The following is a 7,322-nucleotide window of genomic DNA, read 5'->3' on the forward strand; positions in this document are numbered from 1 at the left end:
CGCTCCGCCAGGCCCTGGACCTCAGTAGCAATATTGTCCAGCTTACCGTTGATCTCATGTCCCAGATGGTCAATATTTCTTGTAGCTTCGCATTATCATCCTTTAAAGCAGTCTTCAAACCATCGATGGCCTTAAGTATTCCCTCCGAGTCCATGTTCGTTCCAGGGCTCTGAGCTTCCGAACTAGCCACGTTGTCGTTAGCTTGCTCCAGAAACGTGTTAGCCTGAGCTACTTGGGCACTTTTATCCTGAGCTTTGAGCATTCTTGTCGATTTTTTATGGCTCGCCATGTTTCTCCCTCCGTTCATAAATTGTTTTATCCAGATAGTGAGCAGATTGACGAGTTTTGAACGGAGTATTTTGAAATTAAAGTGGGAGAGAAGCTCTGACGCACCTGTCTACTCCATTTGCTTCCGGAAGTCTCATATCCAGTCATTTTTAAGGCATTTTAACCTTGAGCAGGAGGAGAGGAGTTGCAGGTTTTAACTACTCATCGCTCTCTCATTTCTGTTGTGCAGGAGCGGGAACCAGTGAGTCCAGTGCGCGGGCTCGCATTGGCGAGCCCTCAACAGTTTGGCGCAACGTAAACCATCCCGCTCTTCCAAACAGACTCCGGGACCTGTCATGGATGGTGGCTCAAGAGATCCTCCCGGTCAGGTCCGTAATGCACTCCCGGGGCATGTCGGCGCACGCAACTTGCCCCCGACCAGGTTGTGGCGCGCCTGAGTCGGTGAGGCACCTGCTCTGGGAGTGCAGCACTGCCGTAGAACAGTGGGCAATGGCCGGCTCCTTGCAATTCCCGTACTTGCCAGCAAGGGAGGTCCTTACACCACAGCTGGTGCTGTACGGGGTGAGCCAAGGAACAAAAGATACCAGCACGAACATTTGCCAAACAGTGGCTCACCCTAGCCGCCATCAAAGACGCCATATGGACCTCCAGAAACTTGCTGGTAAGGAAGCACATGCAGATCCCCCCCGAGGCTGTGATCCGGATGGCCGCAGCGACGGTCCGAATGGCCGGAGCTGCAGGCGGCGGGCCTAGGACACAGCCTCAAAGAAGAATCGCTCTGTGCCCATTCGGACGAAGGAGCCGGAGCCACACAGTACAAGTTCAAAGCAGCGGCGGCCTGACCCTCCGGTGAGGTCGGTGGGAAGGAGCTACAGGGTGAGGGTCTCCTCTGAGCACCTCGACAGGATCCCGAGAGACCAAATCTGTTTGGGGGAGCGAAATGAGTTCCCACTTGGTAGGGACTCACCCCACTCCTGCACAACAGTGGACTTTTTATTCATAACATATGCGCTCCCTGCTGAGGAGATTTTAACATAGACACTCATTTACATTGAAAACCTTTTATACCTTTTAATCTATGAAAATGTTATCTGTAATGCATTTTTAAAGCAATTGTTTGGATGTTTAGGATTATTTATGTATAATGCATCTCTTGGAGCTGTGTTTTAGATGTCTTATGGATTATTTATTGACTTGTTGTATTTTGGAAGGTAACTTTGATGTGACATGTTAAATGACAAAAGTATGAATGGAGTGTCAATAAATTCTTTTCAAAAGAAAAAAATCTGTTCTTATCAGTTTAATATCTGATATGTCCTCTATCAGGGGACAACATATTAAATGGATTTTTAGCAATGGGAGTTGAAAAAGGGGCTTGCTCCATTCACTCCACGCATCGACCGGTATTGCAGCGTCGCTGGGAACGGTGCACCCATCTGTCTTGTGGAAAAACAATGACGATGCACGTGGAGCTGCCCGTTGCTCAAACTGTCAATGGACCTGAAGAGACATGGCTGGCAGATTTTACCGTCAGAAGTTGTCGCAAAACCTGAATGACCTCGTTGGGTTCCTGGTATCAAAACGTTGTTATAATACTTGGCAAGATAAAGCCATACAAAAGTGTAGCAAGATTTGCACTATTTATTGGCGGAAAAAAAGCAAGGACAAAATATTGGCCTGTGACAGTGTGGCAATAGGCCAGGCCTTGGATTTGGAAAGCGGCACACCAAGTGAGAATCACCGCGAGGGTTGGGACTGGGAAGACTGGGCATTTCGGCTGCTCTCGAGCGTGGGCTGCACTTACTCTGGTTTCTCTTCATAACGCACAAGCCTTTCGCCTTTTACTAAAGACTTCCGGAGAGGAACGCCTATGAGTTGAAATTATTTTTGGTGGGCTTTGCTGTTTGGTTAAGCCTTTTGTACTTGTAAAAAACAAATGTGCTCTCCATAAGGAAACTCAGATTCTTAAACGCAGCTAAAATGTGACAGCATGGGAACATTGCAGGTTGGCAGAAGCTTGACCACTTGGGAAAACCAAAATTGCTTGGACGGGGGTGCCAAGTAGCAGCTGTTATGTCCTTTTAAAATTACTGGACCGTGACAACTGAGAACCGTCGGGGAGGTCGCATCGGACAGCAAAGAGGTGGTGGTCATCGCTTCTCGGCTTTTTGGCTAAGACTGCGATCGCCTCTTATTCTGGAGAAAATTTTTTGCCTGTTTGTGGCATAGTTTTTCACCAGGTTTTTGGAGGTTAATCAAACCATTTCTTGTGAGTAAATTTCAACTTGTTTGTAGTTGAGATACTTCACTTGGAATTCATTGGTCCAGAGGACTGCTTACTACTCTGCGGATAACAACATCGACCAGACCAAACAAGAAAGGTAAGTGTGTTTTAGTTTTAGTATTTATTAAGGTTTCATTTTGCTATTTTAGATCAGTTTTTTATCTTATTTTTAGCTTCCTTGTTGCTTTTTAGACGGTTTTAGGGGTTTTAGCTTCTTTTATCCCTTTTATTTTGTTTGCCTCCGCCATGTCGGCCAACCATGCCGGCATGCGGAGGCACCACAGTGTCCGTTTTACTTTTAAAGAAAATGAACCCCTTGTGATATCAAGGCTGGACTTCTCCAGGAGGCTAGTCCAGAAAATCTTGAAATTCACCCCAGAAGATGTAAACTGTATCTTGACTTTACCTTTTAATAAAGGTTTTGATATAAGCTTTTGTTCCGCTGCCTTGTTGAGAGAATTCTGGATTCGTTTTGAAAATGCAAAACCCCAGTTTTCTGCATTTAATGTTGAGAAACTGACTGACAATGCAGCTAAAAACTGTAATTGTCAGAATGTTCAATGAAACTGTGAATGCAGCTGACATTTGTTTATGGCTGGGCAGATTTTGCACTGTGAAAGGCCAGGCTACCAAAGTGAGAGATGAGGATGGCATTTGGAATTGCGCTTGGAGGGTCCCCATCCAACAATGGCAGGATCCCCAAGGCTTCCAAGGCCTGAAACATCTGCCATCCATGATAGTTCTGGGAAACAACAGGGCTACATTCACTACCAGGGCCAGCCCAACTCTGCCGCAGTGTGGTGAGAATGGGCACCTGGCAGAAGCGTGCCAGCAGATTATTTGTGGCAAATGCAGAGAAATTGGGCATACCTTCATGGAATGCACCAATGGCAGGAAGTGCAATCTTTGTGGAGAAACAAACCACCTCTTCAGAGATTGCCCAAAGTCATTTGCCAACAAATTAAGACCGCAGCAAGAAGAACAGAAACTGAACAAATGGCGGACAAGGTGAATTGTTTGGAGAGCTGTTTGGGCTGGAAAATTCAATCTCCCGCCAAATCCTGTGATTGGAGGAGAAGGATCAGGGGAGGCGGGAGAAGGGGAGGGGCCTGCAATTGCCCCACCAGTGGTGGACAGGGAGGAAGTGGTGGCAATGCAGGCAGAAGGCGGAGCTAGCCCAGTGGCTGGCTCAGAACAGGAAACTGACCAGTCACAGGGTGATAGTGAGGATGTCCCCTCCCCATGCCCAGCCAGGCAAGAGGCTAATTTCAGAATTGTCTTCTGAGTCTCCTGGAGTCTCGGAAAGAGGGAAGAGCTGGGACTGACTCAGACAGTTCATCTGTGGAGGGCCCAGAGTCTTCCCCTCCGATTCACCCAATGAAGTCTCATTCCTAAGCATAGCTCTGCAATCAACCCTAAGGTCTCTAAGCTCAACGCAACCCTGCGTCAGAGGCCAACTCCCAGAGTCCGAAAGGGAAATGGAGTTCAACCCCGTCCTCTCTCACCTGTGAGAATGAAGGAAGAGCTCCATTCACAAGAAATTCAATAATTGTTGTTTTAAATATTTGAAGTCCCTCCCTTTCTGTCTTTAAGATGTCATACTTTTTCTAAACCATACTCATGGCACTCACCTTCTCAACTATCAATGTGAGAAGCGTCAAGTCGAGAGTTAGAGCCCAGACGGTTTTATCCTTTCTTAACTCTTTAAGTCAGATGTGTTTTTATTACAGGAATGTGGCCTTCCATTTTTAAAGCACTACAGGGATGGAGGAGTTATGGCACAAACGTCACTATGGAGCGGGTCAAATGAAAACAAGAGTGATGGAGTGGCCATTTTAATAAAAACTCCTCTAGTCTTGGTAAAGGGCAGCACTGTGGTGAGAGATGGTCGGGCACTTTTAACACACTGACTTTTATGGGGAGGGATTTTAAAGTCTAAATATTTATGGCTTTAATGACAAGAATGAACGGTATGACCTTTTAGAAGACCTGCAGCCCACATGCTAGGTAGGCTACCTTTAGTCGTAGGGGGGATTTTAATTGTATTTTAAGCAAGAACGACAGGAGAAGAACAGGGGATGATTTTAAAGCAGACAAGACTTCACTTTTATTACAAAGTATATGTAGCGATTTTAAACTTGTGGACTGTTTTAAAACCAGATCCCCAGAGAGGAGGGCTTCACCTGGTTCTAGTGACGGACCCCAAGCCTCTCGCATAGACTACATATTTTATCACGTGACTGCCCACCAACCGATGCTAGATTAGTACCTGTTTTCTTTTTCCGATCACGCAATGCTTTCCTGCACCCTTTCACTCTCTTCCGGTGTGACGCAGGAAGCGGTCTGTGGAAGCTCAATTGCTCCCTGTTAGAAGACAGGGAGCTAGATAGGCAGTACAGGGAGCAATACAAAGAATGGCAGACTCCAAGACTTTTACGATACACGCGCACAGTGGTGGGAAATGGTGAAGGGGAAGACTAAGACTTTTTACAGACAGGCAGGTAAGAGGAAAAAGATAGGGACAACAGACGCATGATGGGACTGCAGAAACGACTTCAGAGGTATTTAAATTAATCCAACAGGGAATGGATTTTAATGAGGAAATAAAACAAATTAAAACAGAGATGTCGGTTTTAGCAGAAATTAAAAGCAAAGGTGTCATACTAAGAAGCAAGGAGAGGGAAATAGAGGAAGGAGAGAAGTGCACAAGATATTTTTTTAAGAAAATCATAAATAAAGGGGGGGGCATGTTAAGACTTAAAAAAGAAAAGGGTGCATAGCTAACACAACAGAGGAAATTAAAGAAACTGTCGAAGACTTTTACCGTGAACTGTACACGGAAAAAGCAGTTAATAAGGACACCATGACCGAAGTTTTAAAATCAATTGAACAAGCAAAAAATGACAATGTGCTCTTAACTCAAGATTTTACCATGATTGAACTAAACAACTGTGTAAAACTTTTAAGAAAGGGAAGTCACCAGGAGAAGACGGGCTTCCCTTGGAATTTTACTTGACATTTTGGGACATTTTAGCACCAGACTTGCTTGTTGTTTTTATGGATTTTGAACAACTGGACCGACTTCCTGACAGTTTTAGAGTAGGGATAGTGACGCATTTACATAAAGACAGAGACAAGACAGACTTGAAAACTGGAGACCCATCACACTTTTAAATGTCGACTGTAACTTTTTAGCAAATTATTAGCTTCACGTATGTCCCTGTTTTTAGGAGAGCTGATTCACCCGGATCAAGCCTGTGCCGTCCGGGGAGGAAGATCACGACAGCCTCGTACTGATCCGAGACACCATCTGTTATGCGAGAGACAGAAACATTCGGCTAGTAGTCCTGAATTTAGATTTTGAGAAAGCCTTGATCGGTCTCGCACCAGTACCCTCTTTCAGGTACTGCAAAAAATGGGGTTCCCAAGAAGGTTATAGCCTGGGTGGGACTGCTGTACCGGGGGATCAACAGCAAATTCATTGTTAACGGGCATCTGACAGCAGCAGTGGATATAAAAACTGCGGTGTCCGTCAGGGTTGTCCGTTATCTGCCCTCCTTTACGTCCTCTCAATAGAACGATGGCACAGATCTTGAGAAGGGACCAACGAATCCATGGGGTAAGAGTCCCAGGGAGCGGGGGACTCGAGACAAAATGCATTTTATATATGGACGACATCAAACATTTTATGCACTGACCTTTTATCTGTCAACAGGACGCTGGACTTGAGACTGGTTCGGACAGGCCTCTGGGTCGAAGCTCAACGAAGCAAGACCCAAGCCCAATTTTATGGACCATGGAAGGCGACTGAGACGACAGGACTCCCCCTGACTGTGACCCGGACCGACCAAAAATACTTGGGATCAAGTTTGATAGGGAGGGGGAAGGGAAAACAAATTGGGCAGACAAGGTAGGGAAAGTCAGACAGAGACTAGGATACTGGACACTTAGAGGACTGACTTTAGAAGGAAAGGTTTTAATCATTAAAGCAGTGATTTTACCTTTGCTTTTACTAATCAGTTCTGTTTTTATCCGCCTAGGAGAACGATTTTAGACCTGGAACGAGCCAATCTTTATTTCTTGTGGGGCTCCAAGTGGGAAAGACTGAAACGAAGCGTGATGAAGAAGCCAAAGGAGAAGGAGGAAAAGGAGTGCCTGACCTGTACTTGTTTTTAGGGGGCAGATACCACCGCCCTGCACATTTTATCCGCCACAGCCCATCCAGTAACCCCAAGACCGCAGCGATGACAAGGTTCTGGATGGGGTCGTACCTCAGGAAAATCAAGATTTTACCACAGACCTCAGAGTTCCAGTGTCTTTTAACCTGCCACCAGCTACGCTTTTATCCAGTCATTTTTAAGGCATTTAACCTGAGCAGGAGGAGTTGCAGGTTTTAACTACTCACCGCTCTCTCATTTCTGTTGTGCAGGAGCGGGAACCAGTGAGTCCCAGTGCGCGGGCTCGCATTGGGCGAGCCCTCAACGTTTGGCGCAACGTAAACCATCCGCTCTTCCAAACAGACTCCGGGACCTGTATGGATGGTGGCTCACGAGATCCTCCCGGTCAGGTCCGTAATGCACTCCCCGGGCATGTCGGCGCACGCAACTTGCCCCGACCAGTTGTGGCGCGCCTGAGGTCGGTGAGGCACCTGCTCTGGGAGTGCAGCGCTGCCGTAGAACAGTGGGCAATGGCCGGCTCCTTGCAATTCCCGTACTTGCCAGCAAGGGAGGGAGTCCTTACACACAGCTGG

At 46.5% G+C, this 7,322-nt stretch overlaps 1 non-coding gene and 1 pseudogene across 1 annotated transcript; both read left to right on the forward strand.

Moving 5' to 3' along the window:
• Positions 1 to 1,548: 1,548 nt before the first annotated feature.
• LOC116681576 (uncharacterized) lies at positions 1,549 to 1,725 on the forward strand (annotated as a pseudogene).
• Positions 1,726 to 2,088: 363 nt separating this feature from the next.
• Positions 2,089 to 2,203, forward strand: LOC116681577 (U5 spliceosomal RNA). Its single transcript, XR_004330046.1, has one exon. It is a non-coding gene; the product is annotated as a U5 spliceosomal RNA (small nuclear RNA).
• Positions 2,204 to 7,322: the final 5,119 nt, after the last annotated feature.

Source organism: Etheostoma spectabile, unplaced genomic scaffold, assembly GCF_008692095.1.
Source record: "Etheostoma spectabile isolate EspeVRDwgs_2016 unplaced genomic scaffold, UIUC_Espe_1.0 scaffold00018649, whole genome shotgun sequence".
Lineage (NCBI taxonomy): Eukaryota > Metazoa > Chordata > Actinopteri > Perciformes > Percidae > Etheostoma > Etheostoma spectabile.